Source organism: Gorilla gorilla, chromosome 15 (assembly GCF_029281585.2).
Source record: "Gorilla gorilla gorilla isolate KB3781 chromosome 15, NHGRI_mGorGor1-v2.1_pri, whole genome shotgun sequence".
Taxonomy (NCBI): Eukaryota; Metazoa; Chordata; class Mammalia; order Primates; family Hominidae; genus Gorilla; species Gorilla gorilla.
Window position 1 is genome coordinate 71,214,846 of NC_073239.2, and position 20,746 is coordinate 71,235,591.

The window sequence follows — 20,746 nt, forward strand, 5'->3', positions numbered from 1 at the left end:
GAGAGGGATTCATCTACCATGGGGTTAATAGTTCCATGCAGAGGTGGCCTTAATATAGCACCAAGGAGCAAGGTGCCAGGCTGAAAGTCAGGACCAGAAGGGGACAGGTAGAAGATGAGATGGAGTTGGGTGCTGGGGGTTCAGAAGCCGTCTTGTGGATACAGCCCATCTGAGAAAAAGTTTCTCTTAGCCCAGGCCAGGAAGGCCTCTCCGGTTTTGGAACATATTTTAACAGCACCAGAAGTGCCCTGGCAAACGTCTGACTCTACCAACTTGTTCAAGACAAAGGGTTTGGGGTTTTTCTTTTTTTAATCTTTTCACCCACATCCATCCACAGCACAAAATTTTGAAATTCATGATTCTGGACCACAGCTTCTCTCCCCACCTTGAGCACTAACAGTGTTTTTGGTATCTTTACCCCTGTTTTAGGTTCCAGCATTCTAAATTTTGCCCATCCTATCAAAATCTAGAAAGGCCCTGCAATCATTTATTTAATCTATTAGTGTGGCTTAAAGCCAATGAGTTACTTTTCCCAGGTATATTTCATCTTACTTTCTTCTACGTCTCCAATTGTGAAATGACTTGCTCTCCTAATAATGGAATTTCAAGCATCAGAGAGCATAAAGCAGGTGTGTGCAGGAAGCAGAACAGCTCTCCCTAACCTTCACCACCATCATATTACATGGAGTTTAGACTCAATAACTAAATCTAATTCAGAATTGCAGCCAACTGGTTGAAAAAATGAGTGAAGCTTATCTTCTTTTAAAATTGTATTCATCTGACTGAATATTTTTTCTAGAACTACAATAGAAACATAGATTTTTAAGTTATTCCCTGAGTTCAGAAGACATCTTTTCTGATAGTTCACTAAAAACATGGGCTGTCCTTTGCTCTGTGACGAAGGCCGCCAGAAGTCCTTGCAGTTTGCCACTTTCAGAAATGGTCCTTTATCTCTTCTGAGCATGGGGATGTTCAAAGGCCCATTTCTCCTGCCAGACAGCAGCCTAAGCACAGAGGAAAGAACAATCTGGAAACCAAACTACTGGCTAGAGAGCACAGCATCCCAAGAGCAGTTTTTCCAGGCACAGCTGGCATATCATTCTAGTGTGGAGGTGGAACAGGATGGCAGAGGGTTTTTGAAAGTTTTCTTCACGTTACTTTTTATACTTTTTATCGAAGTATTTTCTAGGTGTACAGAAACACACAAATCGTAAGGGCACAGCTCACATTTTGTTTTTTGGGTTTTTTTGTGCAATTTTCTTTTTTTTATTATACTTTAAGTTCTAGGGTCCATGTGCACAACGTGCAGGTTACACATGTATACATGCGCCATGTTGGTGTGCTGCACCCACTAACTCGTCATTTACATTAGGTATATCTCCTAATGCTATCCTTCCCCCTTCTCCTCACCCCACGACAGGCCCCAGTGTGTGATGTTCCCCCTCCTGTGTCCAAGTGTTGTCATTGTTCAATTCCCACCTATGAGTGAGAACATGCGGTGTTTGGTTTTCTGTCCTTGCGATAGTTTGCTGAGAATGATGGTTTCCAGATTCATCCATGTCCCTACAAAGGACATGAACTCATCCTTTTTTATGGCTGCATAGTATTCCATGGTGTATATGTGCCACATTTTCTTAATCCAGTCTATCATTGATGGACATTTGGGTTGGTTCCAACTCTTTGCTATTGGGGCACAGCTCACATTTTGTTTAAAAACTGAACAAACCCAGGTATCTAGCACCCATATCAACAAACAAAATATTAGTGAATTAGTACTTCACAAACCACTCAGAAATAAATCATTATCTTGATTTCTAAAACTATAGCTTATTTTGCTCATTTTTGAAATGCATATAAATGAAATTAATCAACATATACCCTTTTTTCTAGTTGGCTGGCTTCTTTCACTCAGTATTATTTTGTGAGATATTGTTGTATGTAACAGTAGTTCATTCATTCTTATTGCAGTATAATCTACTTTTAAATGAACATAACACAATTTATTTTTCATGCTATCACAAATGGCCATTTGGGTAGTTTCTAGCTTGAGACTACTACCAATGGTACTGTTATGAACTTTCTGATACATGTCTTTTGGTGAACATACGTATGCATTTTGGTTGGGTATATATGTCTAGGGGTAAAATTGCAGGCTTATGGAGTATGCATATTTATATTTAACTTCAGTAGATACTGTCAGACCATTTTCAAAGCCTTAGAGAACAATTGATAATAGAGTCACAGATTCAGAAGAAATTCTGGAAATGCAATGAGCACATTCCCTGGTCTTTGGCTGACTTGCATTAACCTTGACTCCACTGGGCACAAATCTCTTATTAAAGAAGGTACACACCCCCTCTCCATACTTCCTTTTCTAATCATAACTTGGTAAAAAAGCAGCCATGAAATTACCCCAAGGTAGAGATGTTGTCTTTTTACAAGCCCCTAAACTCCTGGCCCCAAGCTGGCCATGTAGTAGACAACAGTCTGAAATGCTAGAAAACAGAGACCAGAGTTGGGCTCAGTCACCCACTAGCCAGACTTTTAGCGTCTCATTTAGCCTGAGTGTCTTTGTAAATGGAACTTGCCCAAGACTTGACAAAAATGGGATTATATTAGTTTCTTAGGGTTGCCATAACAAAGTACTACAAATTAGTATGCTTAAAATAAGTGAAATATATTATCTCACAATTCTGGAGGCCAGATGTCCAGAATCAAGGTGTCTGCAGGCTGGTTCCTTTTGGAGGCGCTAAGGAAGAATCTGTTGCATGCCTCTCTCCTACCTTCTGGTGGGTGCTGGCACCTCTTGACATTCCTTGGCTTGCAGCTGCATAACTCCAATCTCTGCCTACATCATTACGTGGACTTCTTCCCTGTGTGTCCCTCTCTCTGTGTGTCCTCTCCTCTTCTTATAAGGATCTCAGTCATATTGGATTTAGGAACCCTCCTAATTCAGTAGGACCTCATCTTAATCTAATTAGATCTTCAAGGACCTTATTTCCAAATAACAACACATTCTGAGGTTCTGGCTTGCCACGAATCTTGGCAAAACACTATTCAACCTGGTACAGGGACAGCCAATAAATTCTAATAATTATTATTATGTACTATTTTTGTTATTTGACTGATGGATGGAGGGACCTTTCATTCATTAACTCTACAAATATTTGTTGAGTGCCTACTATGTGCTGGGCACAGTTATAGCTGATGGTCACACACTCCCTGCTTCCATGAAGGTTATATGCTAAGGGAGTGGGAGGGAGATAAACAATCTGTCAACAGCCATGTAACTTGTCAAATGGTGAGGAGCACTAAGAAGAAAAGGAAAGCAGGAAAAGCATATCTAAGCATTCTGACTTTGTTTCCTCCATTCTATTTTGTATGAGACCTTCTCCTGCTTTGTGGCTTTGTTGTTGTTGTTGTTGTTGTTATTGTTTTTGTTGTTGTCTCAGCCCTTTGTGGCGTTCTTTGCAAAAGATGACATGAATTTTTCTATCTCAAAATGGGAAAACCCATTCCAGATAGCATTTTCCATTACAGTGGAATAATTAATCATGATTATTCCTTAAACTAGAGACCTGTATAACTGAGGAAATTGTTTCAAATGAAAGAATAGCTCACAGGGTAGGAGGTAAATCGAATTCCACAAGTGATAATAAGAGAGAGCAAAAAGAGGGCAGCTATGTATCAGGCCACATGAATCATTCACTATAAATCCAGATGTTCATGAAACGAAAAACAGGCCAAGTCCATGACCTTGTGAACTGATGTAAGAACTAGTTAAAATATGATGGGAGAATAAATATCGTGGAAATATTTTTCAAGTCATGAAAAGGCCATTTACTTATCTGTCACCTAAAACATGTAAGAGATATAAAAATATTAAAGATTTTATTTTGAGCTGCCATCAAAGTACTTAAATTTTTTAGCAACCAAAGTTTCAATTATTATAAATCAGTAGCACAGCATGAGTGGCTTGTTATATCATTGTAGAGAGAAAAACACTTTGTTAAGCTCGTTTCCAAGGAAATGAAACGCTTTTCAGACATGTCATTAATGTTCATAAAATCCCCTGGAGCCAAGTAGAGGGCAGATGTTATTTTTCAGAATGGTCACAGACCATCAATAGAAGGAAATTTCATTTAATTGTTTGAGTATTTATTTGCTTACTTGTACTTCAAGGAACCTATTTAAGAAAGGAGACTGAGGTGATCTGTATTATTTAAAATATATCAAACAACATAGAGAGCATTTGCACTTTAAAAAAAATAAAATAAAAGGGAAGGGGCCAGGCACAGTGGCTCACGCCTGTAATCCCAGCACTTTGGGAGGCCGAGGCGGGCGGATCACCTGAGATTGGGAGTTTGAAACCAGCCTGACCAACATGGAGAAACCCCACCTCTACCAAAAATACAAAATCAGCCAGGCGTGGTGGCGCATGCCTATAACCCCAGCTACTCAGGAGCCTGAGGCAGGAGAATCGCTTAAAGCCAGGAGGCAGAGGTTGTGGTGAGCCGAGATTGCACCATTGCACTCCAGCCTAGGCAACAAGAGCGAAAAGTCCGTCTCAAAACAATAAAAATAAAAAATAAAATTAAAAATGGGAGGGAAAGGATACATGGAGAATTAACCTATCACAAACAGAAGCAACACATCAGTAAAGTAGAAACTTTCTCCTCCTATAAATTCATGAATCAAAGAATCCTAAACCCCCACAGCTCCTCCTGAGTTTGTACCAGCCCAGACTTTATTTCCATACCTTATTTTCTACACAACCCAGAACACTGCTAGTGCCCCAATATCCCACCCCAACCTCCCGTTTTTGCCCCCTCTCCTACCCACTACACCTCCATTCTATATTTCTAAATCCCACATTTCTCTTCATCTTCCTTGCATTGCTCCATTTCCTTTCTGGATACATAAACCACTCTTCTTATCCTCTTCCCATCACTACCATTTTCTGGGAAATGACATCCCTGCCTACCATGCATTCCCAGCTTCTGTTCTCATTCTTCACATTGAAACCCCCTGCTCCTAATCTGCTTACCCTACTTCTAGTCTTGCAAGTCTCCCCTACCTGTCCAGGGAAAGTAGAGGTCATTCTGAATGCACAAAATGCAGCAACAGTAGTCAGGTTTTCACAGCTCTTCTTCCTATGATAGGTACAACTATGAGTCTATGAGGCCTAAAAGACAATTCTGAATTCCTCAGTGTGTTCATTCACAGAATCAGTCCTTAAGGAAATATCTATTGAGCAGTGTTGGGTGAGAAATTCCCATGACACAATGGTAGTCCCCAAGTACACTACCTCACAAGCTCTCCCAGAGGTCATGGAACAGAAAGGCTCTCAGACCACATGAAAATGCTTATATCATATGGTTCATTACGTTAATTTAAAGCACATAGTGAGTAGCAAGGGGAAAATACATGGTGTAAATTATCACACATATGACAGAATGAAAGCAGGTGGAAGAACTACACAACCTAAATTCTGGGTTTTGCCTTTTCCACCAATGGTATTATTGTGAGGGCCAGAGTTGAGGTTTGAGCAAGAGGACCCAACAGACAAAGGTGCCAGGGGTCAAGAACATGTACATTTGCTCTATCAGATAGACCCAGGAGCAAGTCCACTTGGGTAACTTGACAGTTACCCTATTGAGCAGCCATGAATTATATCTGTACCTTTTGGGTAGAACACACATGGGGCCAAATGGGTGTGACAATGGGGATTCAAATTAAGACATTATAAATATTCAGTACTGAGACAGCCGGGTGGGAGGGGTTCCCTGGCAAAATGCCAGCTGGCCTGCACACTGAGAGGAATGCACACTGGAGTGGAACCACAGAGGTTCCTGCCATTTGCAGAGGGGAGGACCCTGGCCCCTCCTCTTCCTGTGTGGACCTGGGATTCAAACTGTGGGTGGGAAGTGCTCTAGCAGGGACTCTGGCCTTGCAGAGGATCCTGTTTTCCCTTTTCACCCCTTTTTACCCAATAAAACCCAGCTTTACACACCCTTCAACGGACAAGGACCCTATCTTCAGCTGAACTAAGGAAAAGTCCTGCAACAGTACCTCATGTATATTTAGTGTGTCATGAATATTTAGTAACTACTTGGTCCTTCCACCTCTTTTTGTCTGCATTCACACATGCTCTACTTATTTGTCGATAGGCTACTTGTTATCTGTGCTGAACACATCTTACAAGTTTTATCCATTCTGTTTGTTTCCTTCTATAGCAGAATTGAATATTCTCAAACAATATAGCAAAATGTGCATTGGAGCAGCTACTATGTTTCAAGTTCTGGGGACAGGAAGAAAATCAGAGCAATGGCACAGCAGTGAGCAAGCACTTGGGGAGGCAGGCAGAAAGAACATCCGGAGGAGTTGATATCTGCCCTGAAACTTAAAGCTGAGTCAGACCTGACTGGGGAAAGCAGAGGGTTACAGCATTTCAGACAGGAGAGGGACGATGTGAGCAAAGGTACTAAGTAGTGAAACACCAGGATACCTGGGAAAAACTAGAGAATCATGCAAAAGTGCAAAACGTGTTCATGGCCAATGGGGCTGAAGAGGAGGTAGGGAGGCCAGGCAGGGAGAAACTGTGCATTCAAACTGGAGTTTGGACTTTATCCTGGAAAAGATACGCAGCTACAGACAATGACAGCAAGCCTGGGCCATTCCCAGTGGGTCTTGGTGACGGAGGCTTCAGGCTGAGGAAGTGGTGGGAATCCAATATGGTTGGGAGACAGGCGGGGACAGACAGGGACTGGGCGCCATGTCTTGGGGAGTGGAGGAGCATGGTTCAGCACCAGCCCCTTGCCCCTCATGCTTTCTGCTGTTGATGGAGCTGTGTGGGCTTTGTTTGTCAAAACTGTCTCAAAGTAAATGAAGCGGGTTTCACCTCCTTCCTTTCCAGCAGCTGATGGATGATCTCAGGCAGTGGTACCCACGTTGGACACTATGTCATTCCACATTACTGGTCCTGCCTGGCTTCTTGAGGAATGGGGCCAACTCAACTCAGTTTTGATTTTACAAAGGGGCCTCTTTGCTCCACTCATTACAGATAAGCCCCTTTTCTGAGCCCCTTTTCAACCAATGCTGATTAGGCTGTATTTATATTTGTAATAAAAGGGTAAACACGTCCAAATTTCTTCAAATATCCACAGACAGAATCATCAGAAACTAGCTAGTCTAACTTGAAACTCCTAACCTATAACCTGGGGGCAAGGAGGGGTGGCAGGAAAGGAAAAACTATATATCTGCGAATTATAAACTATGTGCTTCTTAGTTCTCAACACAAGCTCAAATTCCAATGGGCTGATCCATTCTCTCATTCATTCACTCACCATTCTTTGAGCTGCTACTCTGTGAGCAGCACAAGTATGTGGGTACCAGGAGACAAACAGGGTTTGAAACGTAAGCAACCAGAAGCTAATCTATGGAAAAATGTTTTCAGCCATCATATGTGTAAAATTCTAAGGAGGGGAAATGTAGAGGGCAGCATATTAGGGCAGCATGTCAGGCAGCTAATCAAAAAAATATTCAGTTACTTTTCTGCGTTATTACGATATGTATGGTAGTTGCCAGCACTTATAAAAGTGTAATATTGTGTGATTTCTTTTCTTATGCTAAATAAGTATTCACTTTCATATTTAATTTCTAAGCGGGCCCTGAAAACTGCACTAACAGGCCTCGTAGTGGACTGGTCTACAGCCTGGGGCCTCCTAAGACTAAGGGAAGCAGATATACCAGAAACTTTTGTTATTGTTTTTTTTTTGTTTTGTTTTTTTCTTTTAAGTTCAGGGGTACATGTGCAGGATGTGCAGATTTGTTACATAGGTAAACGTGTATCATGTCCCTGCAAAGGACATGATCTCCTTCCTTTTTATGGCTGCATAGTATCCATGGGGCATATGTACTACATTTTCTTTATCCAGCCTATATTGATGGGCATTTAGGTTGATTCCATGCCTTTGCTATTGTGAATAGTGCTGCAATGAACACACGTGTGCATGTGTCTTTATAACAGAACAATTTATATTCGTTTGGGCATATACCCAGTAATGGGGTTGCTGGGTCAAATGGTATTTCTATCTCTAGGTCTTTGAGGAATCGCCACACAGTCTTCCACAATGGTTGAACTAATTTACACTTCCACCAACAGTGTAAAAGTATTCCTTTTTCTCCACAACTTCTCCAGCCTCTGTTGTTTTTTGACTTTTAGTAATAGCCATTCTGACTGGTGTGAGATGGTATCTCATTGTGGTTTTGATTTGCATTTCTCTAATGATCAGTGATGTTGAGCTTTTTTCCATGTTTGTTGGCCGCATGTATATCTTCTTTTGAGAAGTGTCTGCTCATGTCCTTTGCCCACTTTTTAATGGGGTTGTTTTTTTCTTGTAAATTTGTTTAAGTTCTTTTTATATGCTGGATATTAGACCTTTGTCAGATGCATAGATTTCAAAAATTTTCTCCTATTCTGTAGATTGTCTGTCTACTCTGTTGGTAGTTTCTTTTGCTGTGCAAAAGCTCTTTAGTTTAATTAGATCCCATTTGTCAATTTTTGCTTTTGTTTCAATTGCTTTTGGCATCTTTGTCATGGAATCTGTGCTTGTGCCGATGTCCTGAATGGTACTGCCTAGGTTTTCTTCTAGGGTTTTTATAGTTTTGGGTTTTACATTTAAGTTCTTAATCCATCTTGAGTTGGTTTTTGTGTATGGTGTAACGAAGGGGTCCATTTTCAATTTTCTGCATATGGCTAGCCAGTTCTCCCAACACCATTTATAGGGAATCCTTTCCCCATTGCTTGCTTTTGTCAGGTTTGTTGAAGATCAGATGGTTGTAGGTGTGCAGCCTTATTTCTCGGTTCTCTATTCTATTCCATTTGTCTATATAACTAGAAACTTTGTAGTAATGAGTGGGAAGTACAAACTAAGAGACTCAAGACATAAAATGAATAAATCACTACATGCAGTGTCTGTAGATTATTGTACGAGATGGACAATGATCCTGCGAGTTTCTTCCATTTCTGCAGTCCCATTCTGATGGACAAAGTTACTGCAAAAGTCCTTCACACATAGATCATGTGTCATTTAGGATGAGATGCTTTGGGCAGAAAACCTGACTCAACTAGCTTAAGCACACAAAGAATTAATGTTCTCATATAACAAGAAGTCAGAGGTAGTGTCACGGGATCCTTGGGATGTCACTTCACCAGCTGGAAACCTCTGTGGCTGGTGGTGCCTTTGCCCAAGTTTTTACTCAGGCCCTCTAGGATCATTCTGCCCACTCAGCCTAGCAGGCCGCGCTCAGCTCATGCTACCAGCCTAAATCTCATGCCGGCCAAGGGTGAGCCAAGCACGGAGCAGCAAGGTGTGCGTGAGGAAGCGAGCATGGGATCTAGCCATTGTGCACAGCCAGGCATGCCATCTGCAGTGGGGCAGGCAGCTCCAGGCACCAATACAGGCACTGGCTCCCTGCGAGGATGCAGCTGGACCAGGTATCCTACAAGCAGCTTCCATGGCTGGCACCAGGGAATGTGGTGGTGCCTGGAAGCTTGAAGACCCCAGGAACCACAGAGCCCCAGAGAGGGTGTCATAGTCCTGGCTCAGGGAGCTCCTAGGCCTGAGCTCCTCAAAAGGCCATAGCACTTCTCTCCTTCTCTCGTCTTCTTCTTGTCACTCACAATGTGGTGAGCAAGGGCATGTTTCAGCCCTGTTTGTATTATAGCTGTTTTATCCCCACCATTCAGCAGGTCCTGAGTTCTTGTCCTGTGTCCAGGAAGAATGAGGTACACATACAAGTAAAGGGTAAGCAAGGTGAATACGAGCTTTATTGAGCAGCTGAATAGCTCAGAGGAGACCCGCGGTGGGTAGCTCCTCTCCACAGGCAGGGCGCCCTGATGAGTATTCAGCTTTCAGCAGGGAGGAGGCCCACAGTGGGCAGCTCCTCTCCACAGCTGGTCATCTGGTCATCTCCTGGAGTCTAGCTGAGTCCAGGGTTTTTACGGGCTTCAGAGGGGAGGAAGTGCATGCTGATCTGCTCAGGGGTGGCCATGAGCAGGCCCAGGAAAAGCACCATAAGTTCCCTTTCTGGTGCATCGGCCCAGACCCCAGGCTTCAGGCTGTCCCTGGCGTGAAGGTGGGGCTTCACGAGCCTCTTTCCACCCAGGAGCCTGTCTGCCTCCTGCCATCACCCAGGCTGTTTGTGCCAAGGGGTGCCTGCAAGCCTGTGCCAAGCCACCCTTATCCCCAATCAGTGCCCAAAGTCTGGAGGGGTCCAAGGCAGCAGGGGCTGGCATGTCAGCACTACCCCAACTCTGCACACACATGGCTGGGTTGCAGTAGCCCAGGTTGCAATAGGCCAAGGCTCAGCCTCAACTTTGCTCCAAGATTGGAACAGGTGCAGGGAGGTGGGGGAAGCCAGGCAGCAGGACCAGGCACTTCTGAGCCTGTGGGGACAGGGGAGCTTTCCACCCCAAAGAGGGCAGAGACTCCGGGGCCTGCAGGCTTGGCTGGGTGGCAGCAGCTGCACCCAGGTTGCACAAGGTTCCCACACTGCAAACTTGGAAGGGGATGGGGCTTCCACCTGTTCCCCACTCCCACTGGCTTGCACCAGCTCCATGGAGGGCCCAGCCCCAGCCGTGCCTCCCCAACTGCAGTCAGCACCATGTCAGTGGCTGCTCCAGATGGGACCACTGGTCCCATCAGTAGGGCAATTCTAGGGCTGGTTAATTTAGCAACTCAACAAATTTTTCCCCTTCACCTTCCTCAGTGTGAGACCTTCCAGGTTGGCTTCCCCTCATGGTCCCATGATGCCACTTCAGTTTCAGATAACATATGTTGAAGGCATTGTCCAAAGGCAGAAAAGGGCCTGCTTCCTCTCACATGTGGCTTTTTTAAAAGTCAGGTTTATGGATACAAAAGTGACAGTAAAATTAATCATTTCCAAATGTATAGTTTGATGAGTTTGACAAATGTATACAGTCATGTAGCAATCAAGGTAGAGAACATTTCCATCACACCAAAAATTCCCTCGGGTCTGCTTGTAGTCAGTCCCTTCTCTCAATCCGAGCACCTGGCAACCACTAATTTGATTTCTGTCCCTGTAATTTTCCCTTTGCAAGGATTTCAGATAAATATAATGATACATTAGGATAGCCTTTTGTGTCTTGCTTCTTTTATTAAGCACAATGCACTTGAGATTGTTCCATGTTGCAAATATCAGTAGTCTATTCTGTTTTATTGCTGAGCAGTATTCCATTGTATAGCTATACCATAGGTTTTTATCCATTCACCAGTTAATGGGCATTTGGGCTGTTTCCAGTTTGAGCTACTATAAATAAAGCTGCTATGAACATCCACAAACAGGTATTTGTGTGGACATATGTTTTCATTTCCCTCTAGTGGGATTGCTAAGTTGGAGAGTTAACACACTCTGCTTTTTAAGAGCAAGTAAACTTTTCCCAGAAGTTCCTCTGTGTCTTGGGTCACATGTCCCTTCCTAAGCCAGTCACTGGCAGAAGGAACAGAAAGAAATTCATCAAAATCCCTTCTCATGGCTCTGGGGATAGGGCAATCTTTCCCAACTATATATTTTCATGTGGAAACAAAATCCATGCTCTTTAAGCAGGAAAGAAGAGAAAAATAGGTTTAGACAAGCAACCAACAACAGCTCACCCAAGAAACACCTTACCTCTGGACATATTATTATATTAGATCATTGGTTCCTTATTTTGTAAGCCACTTGAATCAAATTTTCTGCCAAAAGCATCCTAAATGGCACATGACCTATGTGCCTGCACCCGTTTTACCAACCAGAGGGACTATCGTGACTTACACCTTGTAACCATGGGGTGCTAGCCACAGCTAATAGGACCACATGCTGATCAGCGACTCATAAGGGGCCCAATGAGGCGTTCTACACTGGATTTGACTGAACCAAAACAGATACTCTCTCAGAGGGTTTGAGTTCAAGACATCGGGAAAGAGAACGAGTAGAATAACAGCAGCAGAATGGAAGATAGACACAGGAAAAACGAGCAGAAAGCACGAGGGAAAGAGAGTAGAGGGATTTCTCACTGATGCCAGAGTGAGAAAGTGGATCCAGGTGATGAGAGAAGCAGCCGAGATCAGCAGAATCATCTGTAAGACCCGGTCATAGGATTCGGGAGCACTGGCGTCACTTCTGGGAGAGGATAAGATGCCTGCTACCACAGCAGCTGTGTATCTAGAACATCCTCCACTTTTGTTGAGACTGCTAGGGTGGTTGCCAGTCTCTTGGATTTCCCCAAGTGTCCATATACCGAATCTGCCACCTGAGATGATCTTAGGTGACCAAGACTAGCCTTGTCCTTTGCCCCCTGAGCTCACTCGCTTCACAATCTTCTAATCACAGTACGCCTAACTGCCTCCCTGAGGCCAACGTATACAACGAAAACTTAGTCACACATACAACAACACATCCCTCCTAAGCATCATCGAAAGGGCAGAAACCAGTGTATGTGACCAGACTGACCAACATTCCCCGAGAGCTTACTCAGTTAGGCACTGTGTTACATATCTTACCTGGGTTAACTCACTGAATACTACAAACACTATCACATAGGTAATATTATTGTTCCCATTTTACCGACAAAGAAACTGACACCAAGCACTCAAGTAATTTGCTCAGCATTCACAGCCAACGCATGGCAGAGCCTTTACCTAAGGGTGAGCAGCTCCCACTGCCGGCCTAGGATCAGGGACCCTGATGGAGACAGAGCACAGCAAGTGGCAGGGAAGGTGAAGAGCATCTCAGTCCCACTGGAAGCTGTGGAGGGTACTTGTCCACGAACTCCAAAAGCAGGACTGCAAGGAGCCCAAGCAACACACAGCACACACACATTTCCAACGCTCCAGCCCTGGAAAATGTCACTCACTTCAGAGTCCTGGCCCCAGGATTGAGTTGAATCTCAGGCCAAGACGAAGCAAGCAATTTAGACTGAAGAACTTGTTCTCTAAGGCCTCACTACTGAGAGTGAGGGCTATGGGCCCGCAGTATGGGCATCACTGGATGCCTGTTGGAAGTGCAGGATCTCAGCCCCGCCCAAGACCTAGTGAATCTGCATCTGTATTTTACAAGACTCACAGGTGATACACATGGACTTACACTTCTAAGACGCTCTGCTCTTATGAGTCCTGGAGGGCTTTGGAACAAAGGATGGTGGTAGGGGAGAAAAGAAGGGCCAGACAGTCCCTGATTTTACCCTCTGTCCAAACCTGACTGGCCAGTATATTTTTCAGCCTTGTGTTTAATGATGTCAGGATGTATCCACCTCTGCACTGTGGGGCTGGTATTTTTGAATGCCCATTTAACAATAAAAGCAGGAATTATTTTTTTTCCTTATGAATTGCTTTATTGAACCTCCTATATGTGTCTCATCTTTTCTTCTTGGCTGCATTATGTGTTTTTGTGTGTGGAAAAAAGCAGGGCTTAAATGTCAGAAGGAAGGGATCAGATTCCCTGTCCTCTTGCCAACCAAGAGCACATTTACTAGTCTCTTCCCTCCATTAAACATTAAATGATGTTTATGAAGCACCCACATGGGCCTGGAGCTTTTCTCAGTGCTTGGGGTTGCCAGGTGGCCAACATAAATGGCATTACCCTTTATTTGAACTTTCTACTCTGGTGTTCTTGGAGGCTCTACAGGAACATGAGGAGACCCATATTTAAAGAAAGAACCAAGCAAGGGGATAGACATGACACAGGAGATGTAGTCCCCGACTCTTAATCAATCAGGTAGATCAGTGAACTGATCGTGATCAGTCAGTTATCTTATCTCAGTTCCCCATAAGCCCTGCCCAACAGCTGTCCTTAACTTCTCTAGCCATCTCCCACCCTGGCTGAACTCTGCCTGCTCCTTATTGCCCAGAGGAGAATTTGACAACCCATCAAGAGCTGAAAAGAGTGTCAAAATAAATCAACTTTTCCTATTAAAATCTCACAGATAGAGTGACCAGACTCACTAACTCAGTATTGGGGTTTATGATTTTATAATGGGAAAGTGCTTTTTTTTTTTTTTTTTTTTTTTTTTGAGACAGAGTCTCGCTCTTTCGCCCAGGCTGGAGTGCAGTGGCACGATCTCAGCTCACTGCAAGCTCCACCTCCCGGGTTCACGCCATTCTCCTGCCTCAGCCTCCCAAGTAGCTGGGACTACAGGCACCCGCCACCGTGCCCGGCTAATTTTTGAATTTTTTAGTAGAGACAGGGTTTCACCGTGTTAGCCAGGATGGTCTCGATCTCCTGACCTCGTGATCCACCCACCTTGGCCTCCCAAAGTGCTGGGATTACAGGCAAGAGCCACCGCGCCCCAGCCGGAAAGTACATTTTAAACCAGATGGGCCTAAAAGTCCAGATTGTAAGGTCATTATAATTGCAAACCAGATAAGTATAAAAATTGACACTTTAAGCTTGATGCAGTGGTTCACACCTGTAATCCCATCACTTTGGAAGGCTGAGGTGGGTGGATCACTTGAGGTCAGGAGTTCAAGACCAGCCTGGCCATCATGGTGAAACCCTGTCTCTACTAAAAATACAAAAATTAGTTGGGCATGGTGGTGGGCATCTGTAATCCCAGCTACTTGGGAGGCTGAGGCAGGAGAATTGCTTGAACCCGGGAGGCAGAGGTTGCAGTGAGCCAAGATCACACTACTACCCTCCAGCCTAAGCAACAGAGAGAGACTGGTCTTAAAAAAAAAAAAAAAAAAAAAAGGACACTTTATCCTAGAACATGAGATAGAGGATAGGCTTCCATAAAGATGAATCATATTCTCCTTTGTGTGTTCAAATCAGATCTTTCAACATCTTGTTCAGTGTAACAACTGCTAAGTAAACTCACGGGGTATAATTATCTTCCTATCATCACCACGAACTGAGATGCATTTATATATAAAAGTAGACTGCTACATCCTCCTCCTCCAAAAGCACCATTAGTAACCAGGCACCCAGGGAAAGCACACGGAGGCTCCTTCACAAGAACTCCTCTGCAGAGAAGGCAGGAAGGAGGAGGAGGAAGGGGAAGTATGTACGCCACCGGACTCTGGCCCTCCTCTCTCATGCTTCCAGGCCAGCAATGATGAATCTGACGCCACGTGAACGAGATTTGCAGGTGTGTGTAGGAGGCCACCGGGGCAAGCCCGGATGAATTGGAATGTGGGGAGAGGAGGATTTCTGGGACACAAGCAGAAGCAAAGGTTGTGCTTGAATGAGCAAAAATAGGGCAGATGCCTCTTCCTGAGGGAGGGTGGATAGGTCATCCTGCAAGGAGATTTAGAGCCCTGCAATGCAAGACCCTAATACAGTCATCGGGGAAGATATAACATGCAGGATATCCCCTGTGTGAGAGTCAACAGACACTGAGAGTCAGAACTGTCTGATGACTTCGGAAGTCTGCCGAGCCCATTAAAGCTAACTTCACAGCGGCCCAGGACAGACAGCCATCTTGATGGGTCAACTTGAGGCAGGAGGATCACTTGAGGCCACGAAAGCAATGGACTGGATAAGCTAAGGGGTAAGCCACATAGTAGGCATTCAGTAAACAGTTATTGAATAAATGGAAGGGTGGATGTGCCCACGTAAACTTCAGAGTCAATAAGTTGGCCCAAGGACCCTATCCATCTCTTCATCAGTTCATTCAGTACAGAATTTTTGAGTGCCCACTTTACATCTCACACTAGGCAGGAGCAAACAAGGCAGACTAGATTAGAGGAGAGGTTGGCAAGCTTTTTCTGTAAAAGGCCCGAGGGAAAATAAGTGTGGGCCCGACACTCTCTATAATAGTTACTCAGCTCTGCCACTGTGGCATGAAGGCAGCCGTGGATAATATGTAAATGATGAGCATGGCTATGTTCAAATAAAATTTTATTTATGGACACTAAAATTTGAATTTCATATAATTTTTATGTGTCATGATACATTATTTTTCTTTTGTTTTTATCCAGTGATTTAGAGTGTAAAAACCATTCTTAGCTCTTGGGCCCTACAAAAGCAAGTGGACAGCTAAATTTGGTCCCCAGTCTACAGCTTGCTGACCCCTATGGAATAGAGTGACAGGAAAAGAAGGAGGCCTCTGCCAGGAAGGTGACATTCGAGCTGAGACTAGAATGAGGATAAAGAACCAGTCGTGCGAAGAGAGAAGGGAAGAACATTTCAAGCACAGGAAAAAGTTGTGCAAAAGCCATAAAGAGGGGATGGACTTGATGTGTTCAAGGAACACAAAGATGAGCAGGGTGGCTAACATACAGTGAGCAAGAGAGAAAGTTGTATGAGATGAGTGCTTCCTGAGGTATATGGTCTCAAAATCAGCTTTTAACAATAATATATATGTATACATATACATATACATATACATATACATATACATATACATATACATATGCATATGCATATACATATGCACAGTGGAATCCACAGCAGATAGCTGTTGAATAGTTGTGAGGGAAAGCAGATCTAGAAAATTCTGTGTCCTGGTTTGATCATGGTTTCAAGAGATAAATATGAAGGCAGTCCCAGTGTCTGTGCCCATCAGCAGCTTTGAAGCTTCTTGTTTGAGGGTACAATTGTAGACTTTGATTCATAGGCATGTCTTTGGACAAAACTGATCGTGACTCTACTGGCCCTGGTTTCTCTTCGTTGTTCAGGGTTGGTCGTTCTTAGGTTTTAAGCAACAGCATCTTTCTAGAAAAACTGTGGGAGAAGCAACTCACAACATGATTTGAGTTTTGTTTCATTTTGAGTGCAAAATGGCTATTTTGAGGTTTACAACATTTTGAGTGTTATGGATTGTTTGATTCCTAGATTCTAAAAAATACTGATTAGCTTGGTATGTTTCACATCAGCTTGGTACCTTTTATGTATTAAGTTATGACAGAATCTTATTATATTCAAATTATGAAAAGTCTTCTGGCATGCCCTATTCAAAAGGAAATAGACGACTCCATCCATCAACCACACACCGTGACAACTATGGATACCATCAAAAACTTGATGGCAGGCCTCTGAGAACCTGCTGTACCTCCTCCATCTCCTATTAAATAGAGATAGAGCAAGAGGGGCTGAAAGAGGGAAAGAGCCAGGAGCAGGTGAAAGAAACTCATTTTTGCAGAGTATTGTTTTGATTTTTTGGCTTCTGGCCTCCATAGCCTTTGACCGTGAGTCAATCCCTGCCCTTGGAGAAGCCATCCTGGTCCACATTTTGCCCTTCATATATGGATGCTGACTTTGTCAATTAACATTACTTGCACAAAATTAAGGCACAGAATAGCATCCCAACCTTTCATGTCCTCAACTGGGTGGGGGGCAAAGCAACTCAGCAGTTTTCTAGTCTTGGCAGCATCAAAAGAGCATCTGCAATCAATTACCATCTTTTCCCCCATTTCTCACCATCCTTTGCTTAAAAATGGCTAACCCATTTTTTCCCTCATATTCTTATAAAAACACATGCACACACCAACACACACATGTGCTCCCAGGCTGAAATCACAAATGCCAAGGCTTAGCCCAGAGAGAACATTTATGACTGGGTTATACATCCCCAAAAATAGGGGCTTATAATGGAAATACTGACAGATCATTAACTATAATAGCATAAACCAAGGCACAGAATTTTCACATTGTCTCCATTCTGTTTGTGTCAGCAGGATTTCCAAGCCCAGAATCCAGCTGAAGCTCATGAGCTGTGCCTGACTATAGGTGGTAAATTTGAGGGCAAGAGAATAGCCTAGAGAAAACAGCTTGGGACCTACAGAGCCTTCAGGTACAGGATATTCTGCAATGTTTGGATTCAGTAATGATCACAGAAATCTCAGCCACAGAGAAGAATACCATGTGGGCTAGAAGCCTAAATCCCTACCAGCAACTCATCTCTAATGACCAATTTCTCCTTGCCGCCCCAGGTGTGACATTTACTGACCTAAAGAAGCAACTTAGAGCAACAAGCCAGCAACTGATAGGTTGAAACTATCCTCTGCCAGGTCTCAGTTCTGGTCCTCATGCTCTCCTTCAAGATCAACCCACTTAAGTTTATCACCAGTGCTTAAAACATTGTCTGACACATAGTAAATGCTCAATATATGTTTGTTGTCAGATGCATAGATGGATGGACCAGCAAGTTAATGAATAAAGGAATTAGCAAAGGAATATTGGCCTCAGTTTTCTCATCTGTGAAATGAGATGGTTCAACAAAATCAGTGGCTTTCAACTCTGTTTACCCATTGGAATAACCTAGAATCTCTTTACAAAAACACTGATCAGATGCTACGCTAGACCAAATAAGTCAGAATCTCTAGATACAGGACTGGGGTATCAATAGTTTTAAACGCTCCCCAGGTTTAATACAGAGCCAGGTTTGCAAAGCAGTGAATAAAATAATTCTAAAATTCTGTTCTGGATTTAAAATTCTATGGATCTGAACTAATTTGGGTCATAAAATTCAAGGCCTAGAATTTGTCTCTCCCCAACTCAGAGAAATAAAATCAAGGTAAGTAAAATGACATCAGTAAATTATATTGAGGGAACAATGACCATTTATTGGATTCCTTGGTGCCAAGCACTGTGCATGGCATATATTATCTCCAGTCCCTCTGACAGGTGGCATTATCTCATTATCCCTATTTTTCAGATAAGGAACCTGGGGCTCAGAGATGTTAAGTGAATTATCTAAGGCGGCTCATAAACAGAAACACAGACCTCCTGAGCTGCCACAAGGTGTTATCAGTCAGGTAGCACCCATCTCCTTTTCAGAAATAAATGGTGTTCAGCATCAGGCAAAGATTTTATGTTCATCCAGAGTGGAGGAAGAAAGAGAAGGGAGAGGTTTAGGGAGAAAGAATTCCCTCCCACCCTTGTTCCTCTTCAACTTGAAAAAGGACAATCCTGTCTCTCCCCAGGCCTTTAGCTGTCATAGATGAGCCCTTGATAAAGGCCTGGGGCCCCCTCCTTGAATTCCTTTGTTCCAGTACCCATCCCATTAGAAAAAGGTCACACATCTTTGGCCCCTTTTAATTTCAGGGGTGGAGAGGTAAAAGCCCAGCCAGGGAACCTGTGCAATTATGAGCAATTACTTAAACGGCTTTCAGACAAGACTTGGCCCTCCACCAGCAGGCACAGGGGCCGGCGTCTGGGTTTTGTAGGCAAGAAGGAGCAACGGTGGGAAGGTTGGGGGCATGGGAGGAGACAGCAAAGCCTTTTGTCACTGGGTTACCAAAAAAAAACAAAAAAACAAAAAAAAAACCCCACTGGTATTTCCTGCCACTGCACTAGCTGACACAAACCAGCCCCGTGCAGGGGAACTATTCACTTAAAAGTCATCATTTCCTTAACTTATCTGCCTCTAAAGAAACAAATCTATTAGCAGCAAGAAATCACTCCAGCAGCTTTAACTAAGTACTGCTCCTACTGAAAACACCAAAGCTCTGCCTTCAGCTCACTCCGGCTAGCTGTCCCCTCGCCTCCACTCCTCCCTCCTCCCAGGCAGCAGCTCTGCACTGGCCCAGGTCAGAAGAGTCTCTGACCACTACAGATAACAAGGGCCATTACATTCCAAATCCTTTCTCAACCTCCTCCCCTCCCTTCCGCCAAAATCCAAACCCAATTTCTCCCTGGCAGATCAAAGGCTGCCCAAGCTACAGGAGAGCTCACTCGATCAATAAACCCTTGACAGGAGAATAAACAAAACCATCCAATATTTTCCATCAGGATTCATGTGGTCCATTGCTCAGCTCTCCCTTTGAGAACTGTGAAGATCTGGTGTGGAGTTCAAAATAGTTTGTTCTCTGAATTAAAAAGTGACCCAATAGTCCCAGTACACTTTTCTCATCTTTGTCTGTCTTAAACATACAAACCATAAGAGAAGGGCTAGCAGTACAGTTGGACATTTGGGATCTTCCATAAGCAACTTTCCTTCCACTACAGCTAAGCTGGCAAGAAGCAACTGGAAAGCTATCTATGCAAGTAGATCTAATTTTAACAAGTTTGTAATTTAGGAAGTATAATAAATACTAATGCACTCCTCCCACTGTTCATCCCAAAGAAGTCAAAAGCGCTTCACTAACAAGGCCCTGAAACCATGAATCAAAAAGTACAACAAATACAGCTAAGTTAAGGATGCTGTGCATTTTGGGACATATCAATTGCTTTTGAACCCATAAGAATATTCATTTGAAGATCAATTCTATTAATTTCTATATCACTCTCCTACAACTATTTCTTTGATTCCTAAATCCCCAATCCATGAAATTGAAAGGGAGGGATCATGGAAACTGAATTGCTAAAATGGTCCATAGGACTCATGTGGAATGTGGCCATCTAGGTTGCTGCATTAACTAATATGTCATATTTACTCACGTATGCCTTCACTTACATCAAATATATTATTCCAGCATTTGGAATAAAGCCTTGCATCTTCTTCCTTTACACAATGTAAATTTACATCAATTTGAGCTTTTCATTAGTATGTATGGGAAGTGCTTGACAAAGATCACTGAAACATACTACACCACTCTGATGTAGGATCCAAATAAGAGAAAGCAAAGCAGTCCAGCAATATAAGCCAGAAAATGAGGACAAGCGGGAAAAACAGCATCCTGGGGCACAATGACAGCTATAGATTGAGTTCAATATACAGGCAACAAGGTGTGTCAGCGTTACATTTATAGCCTGGAGGAAGAATGTCAACTCCTTGCCAAGCTGTTTGTATATTTCCTTCTAA